We start from the raw sequence: 13,030 nt of genomic DNA, 5'->3' as shown, positions 1-13,030 counted from the left end.
GGCACTCCTCAATGGCTGCTGGTTGGGCTGGGGAAGCTCTCTGAGAGCACCCAGCCCAGCAGTGACCCAGCCCCACCCTGGGCACCAAACCCTCTGCCCAGGTGCCATGGCCACACAGCTTTGCAGCACCTCCAGCCAGGGGCACTCCCTGGGCAGCCTCTGCCAAGCCCTGACCACTGCACCAGCAGAGACATTTCTCCTCCTCTCCAGCCTAAGCCTCCCCATACACAATCCCAGCTCAGGTCCTCTCCTCCTGTGCCCTGAGCCCAGGGGGCAGAGCCCAGCCCCAGCTGGCTGCAGCCTCCTCTCAGGGAGCTGCACAGAGCAATGAGCTCTGCCTCAGCCTCCTCTGCCCCACACTGCACACCCCCAGCTCCCTCAGCTGCCCCTCCCCAGCCCTCTGCTCCAGACCCTTCCCCACCTTTCCTGCCCTGCTCTGGACCTGCTCCAGCTCATCAATGCCCCTCTGGGAGTGAGAGGCCCAAAGCTGCACCCAGCACTCAAGCTGCAGTCCCATCAGTGCCAGCCCAGGGGCACAATCCCTGCCCTGCTCCTGCTGCCCACACCACTGCTGATCCAGCCCAGGCTGCTGCTGCCCTGAATGCCCACCTGGGCACCCCCTGGCTCCCCTTCATCTGCTGCCACCCAGCACCCCCAGGGCTGCCTTTTCTGCTGGGCACTTGCCAGCCTCTCTGCCCCAGCCTGGAGTCCTCCTGGGGTTGCTGTGCCCCAGGTGCAGGACCCAGCCCTGGGCCTTGTTGAACCTCATCCCATTGGCCTCAGCCATGGGGGCAGCCTGGGCAGAGCCCTCTGCAGACCCTCCCTGCCCTGCAGCAGACCCACACTGCCACCCACTCTGGTGCCAGCTGCAGACTGCCTTGGGGGTGCCTCAATGCCCTCACCCAGACCATCGGTGAGGACACTGAGGAGAGCTGGCCCCAGGGATCACCAGAGGTGCCCAGCTGCCAGCTGGCTGCCCCAGACCCCTCTGGGCCTGCCCATCAGCCAGTTACTGCCCCAGCAAAGCCTCCCCCCGCCGAGGCAGTGCCCCCAGGAGGGTGCTGTGGCACCTGCTGCCCGAGGCTCTCCTCTGGCCCCCCATGGGACTGAAGCTCTGCTGCTGCCTTTGCTCTGGGGCTGCTTCCCTGCAGCCCCTCACAGCTTTAAAGCCTTTGCTCTCAGCCTGTCAGAGGATGCCCTTGGAGAGGAAAGTCTCCCTGCCCTGCCTGAGGCTCTGCCATGCTTCAGACACCTCTAGAGGGTCGAGTGAGTACCTGGCAGTGCCACCAGGGCTTTGGTCATAGTGTTGTCAGGGCAGGGGCACAGCAGCTGGTGGTGGCTCCAGCTCTGACACCACCACATTGTGCCCTCTGCTTTCTTCCCCCCTCTGCCCTGCCTGAAGCTGTCTGCTGCTTCCAGATCCCTTTCCCATGGCTTCCAGCAGTGCCCTTCCCTGCAGGGAGGAGATGATGTGAGCATGGGGGGGGGGGGCTGGCAGAGGCCCTGCCACACACAGCTTTGGTGGCTGCTGCCTCCAACTGCTCCTGATGAACTCTTGCTGAGTCTCCACCTCTAAGTGCTGCTTTGGTGCTGAACTCAGCAGCAGCTGCCTCGAGTCACTGCTGGAAGTTCCCTGCTCTAAGCAGCAACTTCCTGGAAGCTGAATGGGAAGAGCTGAAAAGAGTCATGGAATCAGGCAGGGCTGGAAGGGAGCACAAGGATCAGGCAGTGCCAACCCCTGCCATGCCCAGGGACACCCTACCCTAGAGCAGGCTGCACACAGCCTCAGCCAGCCTGGCCTCAAACCCCTCCAGCCATGGGGCCTCAACCCCCTCCCTGGGCAACCCATTCCAGCCTCTCACCACTCTCATGCTCAGCAACTTCCTCCTCCCCTCCAGCCTCACTCTCCTCACCTCCAGCTTTGCTCCAGCCCCCCCAGCCCTAGCACCCCCCACCCCCTCACAAGTCCCTCCCCAGCTCTCCTGCAGCCCCTGCAGAAGCTCTCCCTGCAGCCTTCTCCTCCCCAGCCTGCACAGCCCCAACTCTGCCAGCCTGTGCCCACAGCAGGGCAGCTCCAGCCCTCTGAGCATCCTCCTGCCCTCCTCTGGGCACCTCCCAGCCCTCTCCTGGCACAGGGCTGCAGGCTGTGGTTCAGTGGCCAGGAGGAGGACCTGTGGGGCAGGACGCGATGGCCACGGTGCTGTTAGGTCAATGTTCGGAGTCGATGAGCTTCGGAGCCTGCTCCAAGCCAAACAATTCCAGGATGCTGGAGCCGAGAGCAGCCTCTGCAGGACAGCAGGTGTCAGCCGAGCCCCAGGAACGGGAGCTGCTTCTCTGTGGGCTCGGCCAGAGCCAGGCTCTGTGCTGCGCTCTCAGCCAGAGCTGCGCTGAGCTCCGTGTGTGACACACAGCGGCAGAGCAGGGTCCCCAGCACGCCCCTGACCGCCCTGCCCCAGCCTGCTGCTCGCTTTAGCTGCACTGCTCCTGCCTGGAGCTGCCCTGCTGTGGGCACAGGCTGGCAGAGTTGGGGCTGTGCAGGCTGGGGAGGAGAAGGCTGCAGGGAGAGCTTCTGCAGGGGCTGCAGGAGAGCTGGGGAGGGACTTGTGAGGGTGTGGGGGGTGCTAGGGCTGGGGGGGATGGAGCAGAAGTAGGAGTGGGGAGATGGAGATTGGATGCCAGGAAGGAGCTGCTCAGCAGGAGGGTGCTGAGAGCCTGGCACAGGTTGCCCAGGGAGGTGCTGGAAGCCTCATGCCTGGAGGTGCCTCAGGCCAGGCTGGAGGTGGCTGTGGGCAGCCTGCTCTGGTGTGAGGTGTCCCTGCCCATGGCAGGGGTTGCAGCTGGGTGGTCCCTGGGGTCCCTTCCAGCCCTGCCACTTGTGTGACTCTGTGAGTCTGTGCCACAGGGGCAGCCTGCAGGGCACTGCCCAGTGCCAGCATCCCCCTGCAGCTGCCCAGGGCAGAGGCATTTGCTGAGGGCCAGCAGCAGGATGCTGTGCAGGTGACTGAGTGGCTGTGCAGGGAGGAGCAGTGAGGCTGCTCTGGAGACCAGGGGCAGGCTGGAGGCTCCTCTGTGTCACCAAAGAGCACAGCAGAGGCCTCACCCAGCCTGGCACTCAGCACCTGCAGGGAGGGGGCAGCCACAGCCTCCCTGGGCAGCCTGTGCCAGGCTCTGCCCACCCTCACTGCCAACACTTCCTCCCTCCTCTCCACTCTCCCTCTCCCCTCTCCCAGCTCAGAGCCATTCTCCCTCCTCCTGGCACTGCCAGCCCTTGCCCAAAGTCCCTCCCCAGCTCCCCTGCAGCCCCTTCAGGCACTGCAAGGCTGCTCTCAGCTCTCCCTGCAGCCTTCTCCTCCCCAGGCTGCACAGCCCCAACTCTGCCAGCCTGTGCCCACAGCAGAGCTTCTCCAGCAGCCTCTCAGCCTCTCGGTGGCCTCCTCTGGCCCCTGCCCAGCAGCTCCAGGCCCTTCCTGTGCTGGGTTCCCAGAGCTGGAGGCAGTGCTGCAGGGGAGGGCTGAGCAGAGCAGATTGGAGGGGCAGAATCCCCTCCCTGTGCTGCTGCTCTGCCTGCTCTGGCTGCAGCCAGCACACAGCTGGCTCTGGGCTGCAGCCACCAGTGCTGCCTGCTGGGCACTTGGGCACCCCCTGACCCCCCCAAGGCCTTCTGCTGCAGGCTGCTCTGCAGCCACTGCTCAGCCAGCCTGGCTCTGTGCTGGGCACTGCCCTGCCCCAGCTGCTCCCCAGCCTGGCTCTGTGCTGGGCACTGCCCTGCCCCAGCTGCTCCCCAGCCTGGCTCTGTGCTGGGCACTGCCCTGCCCCAGCTGCTCACCAGCCTGGCTCTGTGCTGGGCACTGCCCTGCCCCAGCTGCTCAGCCAGCCTGGCTCTGTGCTGGGCACTGCCCAGGCAGGCAGTTTTGGGTGCCCACGTGGGGGTCGTGTCCGTTCAGGCAGGGCAGGTCCCTGCAGCTCTCTGCCCTGGGCCAGCCCTGCCTGCACTCTCCTGTGGGAGGCATCCCGCGGCTGAGGCAGGGCAGGAGGAGCTCAGAGCCAGGAGGGTTAGCATGAGAGGTGCTGCGGAGCGCAGATGTTGCGGCAGGCACCGCAGCAGAGCTGGGCTGGGCTCGGGGCTTTTCGGGATGCCCACGGATGATGCTTTACCCTCCCACGTCACCCGTGGGGACGCCGCGGGGACTCCACCGCCTCTCCCCATCCCTGCCCACCCTTTCTGTTCCTCCTGGTCCAGGTGGGGTTAAGCCTCACTGCCTCCAGGAGGGGACTCGTTAGTGGCTGATGCTGGCACCAAGCAGCGCTCCGTGGGTGGGCGGCGATGGCGAGGGGCGGGCGGCGGGCGCGGCTACGGGGAGGTGCTGAGTCCGTAGCCCACCCACCCACACCCCCACAGCCCCCCCCGGGAGCTGCTCGGCCCCGTGGGTGAGTATCGGTGGTCCCGGGGATGGGGAGGGGCGGGTGAGGAGCGCGGAGAGCCCGGCGGGAGGAGGGGCGGGGGGTGGGGGTTGGTCTTAGCCCCCTGCGAGGTGGTGGTGAGCTGGGGGGGGGTCGTCGCCGGCTTGCCGTGGGGGGATGGGGAGACGAGAGTGGTGTTCCGAGGCTTTGTCACCTCCGATGGGTCTCCCCAAGCCTTGCATCGGAGCATCCTGCTCCGCGGGCAGAGCCTCCGAGCCTTGGAGGGAGCTTCCAACCTCTGGGACAGAGCCTTCAGCCCCTCGGTCAGAACTCCCCCACCCCCCTCGCCCTAGGACAGACCCTCCAGCCCCTGAGACAGATCCTTCATCCCTTGGGACCGATATTCCAACGCCGGGCTCGGACCCTCCAACCCCTGGATCAGACCCTCCAACCCCTGGGACAGACCCTCCAACCCCTGGATCAGACCCTCCAACCCCTGGGACAGACCCTCCAACCCCTGGGACAGACCCTCCAACCCCTGGGACAGATCCTCCAACCCCTGGATCAGACCCTCCAACCCCTGGGACAGATCCTCCAACCCCTGGGACAGACCCTCCAACCCCTGGGACAGACCCTCCAGCCCCTGGATCAGACCCTCCAACCCCTGGGACAGACCCTCCAACCCCTGGGACAGATCCTCCAACCCCTGGATCAGACCCTCCAACCCCTGGGACAGATCCTCCAACCCCTGGGACAGACCCTCCAACCCCTGGGACAGACCCTCCAGCCCCTGAGACAGATCCTTCATCCCTTGGGACCGATATTCCAACGCCGGGCTCGGACCCTCCAACCCCTGGATCAGACCCTCCAACCCCTGGGACAGACCCTCCAACCCCTGGATCGGACCCTCCAACCCCTGGATCGGACCCTCCAACCCCTGGGACAGATCCTCCAACCCCTGGGACAGACCCTCCAACCCCTGGGACAGACCCTCCAACCCCTGGATCAGACCCTCCAGCCCCTGGGACAGACCCTCCAACCCCTGGATCGGACCCTCCAACCCCTGGATCGGACCCTCCAACCCCTGGGACAGATCCTCCAACCCCTGGATCAGACCCTCCAACCCCTGGGACAGACCCTCCAACCCCTGGATCAGACCCTCCAACCCCTGGGACAGACCCTCCAACCCCTGGATCAGACCCTCCAACCCCTGGGACAGACCCTCCAACCCCTGGATCAGACCCTCCAATCCCCGGATGGGATCCTCCAACCCCTGGATCAGACCCTCCAACCCCTGGATCAGACCCTCCAACCCCTGGGACAGATCCCCCAGCCCCTCAAACAGACCTTTCTTGTCCTGGGACAGACCCCTGAGCCCCTGGATCAGACCTTCCTTCTCCTTGGACAGACCTTCCAACCCCCGGGACAGCCTCTCCATCCCTTGGGACAGCCTCTCCAGCCCCTGTCCAGCCTCTCCACCCCTTGGGCCTGCCCCCCTATGGCTTTGCACCTCCCCTTCCCCGGTCCAGGCTCCCTTCCTGCTGGGTGGCAAAGTTGTGCTGCCCATCCCCGCTCTCTGTGCATCCTAACAGATGCCACCCAGGCACACCTGGGGCATGGTGACTTTGCTGGGCGCCTCTGGCAGGGGGGATCGCTGGTAGCTGCTACCAGCTCCTCTCCTCCGGCGCTGAGCTGGGGGAGCTGTGGCGAGCTGAGGGCTGGGCAAGTGCAGGAAGGCTTCTTTGGGAGCTGTGCTGCTGGTGCCACCCTCGGTGCAAGGAGGGCAGCAGGAGGGGTCCTGCTCAGGGCTGGGCTGCTCCGGCTGCTGGTGCCACCCTCGGTGCAAGGAGGGCAGCAGGAGGGGTCCTGCTCAGGGCTGGGCTGCTCCGGCTGCTGGTGCCACCCTCGGTGCAAGGAGGGCAGCAGGAGGGGTCCTGCTCAGGGCTGGGCTGCTCTGGCTGCTGGTGCCACCCTCGGTGCAGGGAGGGCAGCAGGAGGGGTCCTGCTCAGGGCTGGGCTGTTCCTCTCCTCCACGTCCAGCCTCATCCGCCCGGGGAGCAGCGAGCGGAGCGCGGTGCCCGGCAGCGGCAGGGCGCCCGGGGGCGGGGGTTGGCTGGCAGGGAGATGCTTGCCCACCAGCTCTGCCAGCCTGAGGACCTGATGCCATAAACCTCGGGGTGAGTAACCCTCGCCTAGGCTGGAGGAGAGCCGGTGGGGCGGAGGAGTTGGTGGGCAAACAGAGCCTTTGGGGCTGCTCTCACCAGCTGGGTGGGAGAGGAGGTGGAGAGCAGAGCTTCGGTGGCAGAAACCTCTCCAGCGGGCTGGGTGCCCGCTGCTGACTCCCCAGGAGCCCGAGGTGCTCTGCGGGCAGGAACTGGGAGGATCCCTGCCAACCTTAGAGCTGCAGGCTCCAAGCCTCCTGGAGATGCACTCGAAGCTGGCTGGAGAAGCCAGAGTCCGAATCAGGCTGGTGTGAGCCCAGCCCGGGGCTGCTCAGTGCTGGTCGAGTTCCTCCACCTCCAGCCTCAGCCCTGGCACTGTCTGGGGGCTCGCAGCTGCTGCTGCCTGGTGGCACTGGGCTTTTCTAGGGGCACACCGTGGTTTGCCCAGGGGCCAGATGGCACATCCCGTGGAAGCAGGAGCAGGGAGCAGAGCCGGGCGGGGGGGGAGAGGAGGAGGAGGGAGGCTGGGAACAAAAGCCTGGAGCATGTGGAAAGGATTTGTTTTGAAGAAGTGAGTCAGTGGAGGATGTTTTGCTGGAGCAGCCTCGGGGAAACGCTGCCTCCGCTCTGCTTCCAGCTGCCGCCTGGGACACGCAGCTGTCGCTGGGGCAAGGAGCTGCCGCTCTGCCCCTGCAGCATCCTGCCCGGCACCGGGAGAGGCTTCAGGCGGCCCCACGCCGCACCCGCCCGTGATGCAGGCAGCCCTCCGGGTAGACAAAGGGCCCTGGAGATGTCTGAGCTGGGGGCTGCTGGCAGCCTGCCTCTGCTGGCACCGCGGGTGTGTGCCCTGCTGTTGCCAGGACCTGCAGGGGCAGCGCCTGCACCCCGCCAAGGGGTTGCAGCCATCGTGCTGTGCCCATGTGAGGGTGGGCAGGGTCAGGCACCGCCAGCGCTGGAGATGCTTCTCCCTCCTCGCTGCCTTTCCGAGCTCCACCGAAAGAGGAAGGAGATGATCTAGGGCTGCGTGGGTGCCCTGGGGACATCCTTGTGCTGGTGGGTGGCAAGAAACTGGTGTGAAGCTCTGGGGGGCTGAGGGCACCCCAGGGCCTGGCCATTTTCCAGTGAGGTAAAACCCTTCTGGGGGCTGGGCACGGGAGCTGAGCTGAGAGACCAACCCCACCTGGCTACAACGGCCTCAAGAGAGGCCAGGTGGGGTTGGGCTCTGGTGCCAGGCACCCAGGGACAGAACAAGGGGCCCCAGGCTGAAGCTGTGGCAGGGCAGGTGTGGGCTGGCTGTGAGGAGGAAGCTCCTGGCACAGAGAGTGATTGGCACTGGCATGGGCTGCCCAGGGAGGTGGTGGAGTGGCCGTGGCTGGAGGCGATGGAGAGGAGGCTGCATGAGGCACTTGGTGCCAGGGCTTGGTGAGTTAGAAGGGGTTGGTGATAGGTTGGGCTCAATGAGCTCAAAGCTCTTCTCCAACCTGCCTCATTCTGTGGTTCTGTGATCAGGAGATGAAGAGGAGGAGGAGGAGATGCAGCTCCTGAATCAGCCTGGGCAGGAGGGAGCAGCTCCTGACCCAGCTGCCAGCCCCACCCTGGCAGACACCACTCTTGGGTCCACAGAGCACCCACCCAGCTCATGCCAAGGCAGCTTTCCCCTGTGCCACACAGGCCTGAGGCCAGGTGGTGCCTGCCACACAGCCAAGGCTTGGCTTTGCTCTCCACCCTGTCCTCACTGCCCACTCGTGGTCACCAGAGCCAGCCTGAGGCTGAGGAGCTGGAGGGGAGCAGGCAGGAGTCTGCCCCTGGCTGATGCCCACCACAGCAGCCAGAGCAGAGCAGGCAGGAATCTGCCCCTGGCTGATGCCCACCACAGCAGCCAGAGCAGAGCAGGCTGGAGTCTGCCCCTGGCTGATGCCCACCACAGCAGCCAGAGCAGAGCAGGCTGGAATCTGCCCCTGGCTGATGCCCACCACAGCAGGGTGCCAGGGGTTGGTTAGTTGGAAGGTGTTGGTGATAGGTTGGACTCGATGAGCTCAAAGCTCTTCGCCAACCTGCCTCATTCTGTGGTTCTGTGGTGCTGTGCAGCTGCTCTGCGCCCTGGTGGCGGTGCTGGGCACACACCACCTGCCAGCTGCTCTGCGCCCTGGTGGCGGTGCTGGGCACACACCACCTGCCAGCTGCTCTGCGCCCTGGTGGCGATGCTGGGCACACACCACCTGCCAGCTGCTCTGCGCCCTGGTGGCGGTGCTGGGCACACACCACCTGCCAGCTGCTCTGCGCCCTGGTGGCGATGCTGGGCACACACCACCTGCCAGCTGCTCTGTGCCCTGGTGGCGGTGCTGGGCACACACCACCTGCCAGCTGCTCTGTGCCCTGGTGGCGGTGCTGGGCACACACCACCTGCCAGCTGCTCTGTGCCCTGGTGGCGGTGCTGGGCGCACACCACCTGCCAGCTGCTCTGTGCCCTGGTGGCGGTGCTGGGCACACACCACCTGCCAGCTGGGCAGCCCCCAGCCGCCCCCATCTCTTCCCCCAGCCAGCGCTGGGGTCCCGCGGGGCTGGGGCAGCCTTTGCCGCTCTGCCCCGCAGCCCACTCGGGGTCGCATCAGCAGCGCCGCTGTGGTCTGCGTGTGCGGGCAGGGGGCAGGCAGAGCTCCTCTGCCCCCGGTTCCACCCAGCGGAAAGAGATGGGCACCGGCCGGGCGGAGAGCCGCGCCCGGGGGCGCTGCCCGGCGGCTCCAGCGCTCTCAATCGGGGCTTGTGCCGGGGGAGCTGCTCTGCCCTGCCGCAGCGGGGAGGGCACAGAAACGGCCCTGGCAGCCTCCTGTCCTGCTCCGCAGCTGCCAGCCCTCATAAGGAGCTCTTTATGCGAGGCCTGGGCTTGTGCTCAGCCGTGCGGTTTGGCTGGGGGCAGGGAAAGGTAAACGCAGAGGGGGGGCAGAGCAGGCAGGAGGCTGCGGGCAGGCTGCAGCAGTGCAGAGCACTGTGGAAAAGGGGGGGGGGGGGGAAGGATGATAGAAACAGAGCTGGAAGGGAACACAAGGATCAGCCAGTTCCAACCCCCCTGCCATGCCCACGGACACCTCAGGCTAGAGCAGGATGCCCTGACCTGGTTTTTGGCAACACAAGGGAGCCTCCAGGCTGCCCCTGGCCTCCAGAGCAGCCTTGCAGTGCCTGAAGGGGCTGCAGGGGAGCTGGGGAGGGACTTTGGGCAAGGGCTGGCAGTGCCAGGAGGAGGGAGAATGGCTCTGAGCTGGGAGAGGGGAGAGGAGGGAGGAAGTGTTGGCAGTGAGGGTGGGCAGAGCCTGGCACAGGCTGCCCAGGGAGGCTGTGGCTGCCCCCTCCCTGCAGGTGCTGAGTGCCAGGCTGGGTGAGGCCTCTGCTGTGCTCTTTGGTGACACAGAGGAGCCTCCAGCCTGCCCCTGGTCTCCAGAGCAGCCTCACTGCTCCTCCCTGCACAGCCACTCAGGCACCTGCACAGCATCCTGCTGCTGGCCCTCAGCAAATGCCTCTGCCCTGGGCAGCTGCAGGGGGATGCTGGCACTGGGCAGTGCCCTGCAGGCTGCCCCTGTGGCACAGACTCACAGAGTCACACAAGTGGCAGGGCTGGAAGGGACCCCAGGGACCACCCAGCTGCAACCCCTGCCATGGGCAGGGACACCTCACACCAGAGCAGGCTGCCCACAGCCACCTCCAGCCTGGCCTGAGGCACCTCCAGGCATGAGGCTTCCAGCACCTCCCTGGGCAACCTGTGCCAGGCTCTCAGCACCCTCCTGCTGAGCAGCTCCTTCCTGGCATCCAATCTCCATCTCCCCACTCCTACTTCTGCTCCATCCCCCCCAGCCCTAGCACCCCCCACCCCCTCACAAGTCCCTCCCCAGCTCTCCTGCAGCCCCTGCAGAAGCTCTCCCTGCAGCCTTCTCCTCCCCAGCCTGCACAGCCCCAACTCTGCCAGCCTGTGCCCACAGCAGGGCAGCTCCAGCCCTCTGAGCATCCTCCTGCCCTCCTCTGGGCACCTTCCAGCCCTCTCCTGGCACAGGCTCCAGAGCTGGGCACAGGGCTGCAGCTGTGGGCTCAGCAGAGCAGAGCAGAGGGCACAATCCCCTCCCTGGCCCTGCTGCCCACACTACTGCTGCTGCAGCCCAGCCTCTGCTGGGCTCTCTGGGCTGCCAGTGCCCGCTGCTGCCTCAGGCTGAGCTTCTCAGCCACCAGCACCCCCAGGTCCCTCTGCCCAGGGCTGCTCTCCAGCCTGGCACTGCCCAGCCTCTCTCGGTGCCTGGCATTGCCCTGACCCAGCTGCAGAACCTTGCCCTTGGTCTGGCTGAACCCTCTGAGGTTGGCCTGGGCACAGCTCTGCAGCCTGCCCAGGTGCCTCTGGCTGGCTCCTTCCCTCCACCTGCCAGCTGCAGCACACAGCTTGGTGCTGGTGCCCATGGCAGCAGTGCAGATGGCAATCAGGAAAGGTCCCAGTGCTGACCCTTGAGGGACTCCACCTGGCACTGGCCTCCACCTCTTTGTGTGTGGCCTTCAGGCCAGTTCTGTGGCCACTGAGCTGCCCACCCTTCAAGCCCAGGTGTGAGCAGCCTGGAGCCCAGGATGTGGTGTGGGGAGGCAGTGGGGGCACAGGTTTGCTGCTGGACAGCAAGCCCAGGGCTCTGCAGCCGCTTCAGCAGAGACTTCTGGTCCCTCCAGCAGGGCCTAAGGCTGCTGGGAAGGGGTCAGGAAGCCTTCCCAAGGACCTCTCCTCATAAGCCATCAGGTTTTTTGGTGTCTCTCTTCCTGGCTCTCCCTCGGCCCTCAGCTCTGCCCCAGGGGTGCACATCTGCCTGGCAGAAAACCATCCCCAGCAGTGGCATGGATGCTGAGTGCACCTCCAGCTGCCTTCCAGGTGGAACCAGGCTTGGTGGTGCTCTTGGCACAGCCTCAGGCATGGCATTGAGCCAAGGGGAGCTGTGCAAGCAGGAGAAGTTGTCCCATGTAAACCTCATGAGGTTCAACGAGGCCAAGTGCAGGGTCCTGCCCCAGGGTCAGGGCAGCCCCTGGGATCAGGGCAGGTTGGGGATGAAGGCTGAGGAGCAGCCCTGAGCAGAAGTGCTTGGGGGTGCTGGGGGTGCAGAGCTGGAGATGAGCTGGCACTGAGTGCTGCCAGCACAGCCCTGCCCTGCCCTGTGTGGGCAGCAGGGGCAGGGAGGGGATTCTGCTGCTCTGCTGAGCCTGCTGAGACCTCCCCTGCAGTGCTGGGGCAGCTCTGGAGTGCTCAGCACAGCACAGACAGGGACCTGCTGCAGCAGGGCCAGAGGAGGCCACAGCAGGGCTGGCAGGGCTGGCAGGGCTCTGCTGTGAGCCAGGCTGGCAGAGTTGGGGAGGTGCAGCCTGCAGAGCAGAAGGCTCCAGGGACACCTTCTGGTGGCCTTGCAGTGCTGGGAGGGACTCCAGGAGAGCTGGGGACAGCCTCTGGAGCAGGTCCTGTGGTGCCAGGCCAAGGGGGGGTGGTTGGAACTGAGAGAGGGAGCTTGGGAGTGAAGGGAGAAATGTTTGGCAGCGAGGGTGGGGAGAGCCTGGCCCAGGCTGCCCAGAGAGGTGGGAGCTGCCCCCTGGCTGGCACCATGAGGTTGGTTGTGCTGTGAGCAGCCTGCCCTGGCTGCAGCTGCCCCTGCTGAGTGCAGGGGGCTGGAGTGGGTGAGCCCCAAAGGTGCTTTCACACCCATCCCCTTCTGTGGCTCCCCCTGGAGCTGCCCAGGGGAAGGTTGGGTGCCAGCAGCGTGCGTGGCCTGAGGGGGCCGTGTGGCTCCACGTTGGCATGGGCACTGCAAACCAGCAGGGCACAGAACTGCCTCTTCATTAGTGCTTGCCAGGGGAAGGGCCCTGAAGCTGTGGCTGGGAAGGGCAGCAGGGCCTGGAAGGGGTACCCATGCCTGGCTGCTGGGCCAGCTGCTGGCAGGGCCCTTGGTGCCCGCCACGCCTGGCATCGTGGTGCCTGGCTGCGTGAGCAAGCAGCCAGAGAGGTTTCTCCTCACTCGAGTGCTGCTTTTGCAGGCGTGGTGCTGGCTGCAACCAGGAACTGCATCAGGGTGCAGCACAGCAGAGTCTTTGTTGCCAGCAGCTGAGAGAAAGGAGTCTCTGCTGAGCCCAGCAGGCAGCCTGGCACCCAGCAGCTTCCCTCTGCAGCTGGCAGGGAGCCCCCACGGCCTGCACCCCCTGAAGCCCTGGCACCACCCCGGGGGGCTGCCCATTTCCTAGGGGCTGGATTAGCACAGAGGGGTTAGAAAGGCCTCCAAGGTCACCCAGCCCAGCAGTGACCCAGCCCCACCCTGGGCACCAAACCCTCTGCCCAGGTGCCATGGCCACACAGCTCTGCAGCACCTCCAGCCAGGGGCACTCCCTGGGCAGCCTCTGCCAAGCCCTGACCACTGCACCAGCAGAGACATTTCTCCTCCTCTCCTGCCTAAGCCTCCCCTGGCACA

At 65.9% G+C, this 13,030-nt stretch overlaps 1 protein-coding gene across 2 annotated transcripts in view; it reads left to right on the top strand.

Annotated features, from left to right (window-relative positions):
* Positions 1–4,384: 4,384 nt before the first annotated feature.
* CPNE2 (copine 2) overlaps positions 4,385–13,030 on the top strand; it is an 80,025-nt gene continuing 71,379 nt past the window's right edge. The window contains exon 1 of one of the 2 annotated variants that reach the window (XM_064160619.1): positions 4,385–4,428. The gene's annotated coding sequence lies outside the window, so the exon portion shown is untranslated. Of the gene's footprint in view, positions 4,429–6,530; positions 6,579–13,030 lie in introns of those variants that run through there. The other variant, XM_064160620.1, reaches the window with a different exon arrangement.

Source organism: Pogoniulus pusillus, chromosome 20, assembly GCF_015220805.1.
Source record: "Pogoniulus pusillus isolate bPogPus1 chromosome 20, bPogPus1.pri, whole genome shotgun sequence".
In the NCBI taxonomy this organism is placed as follows: Eukaryota; Metazoa; Chordata; class Aves; order Piciformes; family Lybiidae; genus Pogoniulus; species Pogoniulus pusillus.
Note: the sequence above shows the minus strand (reverse complement) of the source record. Positions and strands in the feature narration are given on the sequence as shown.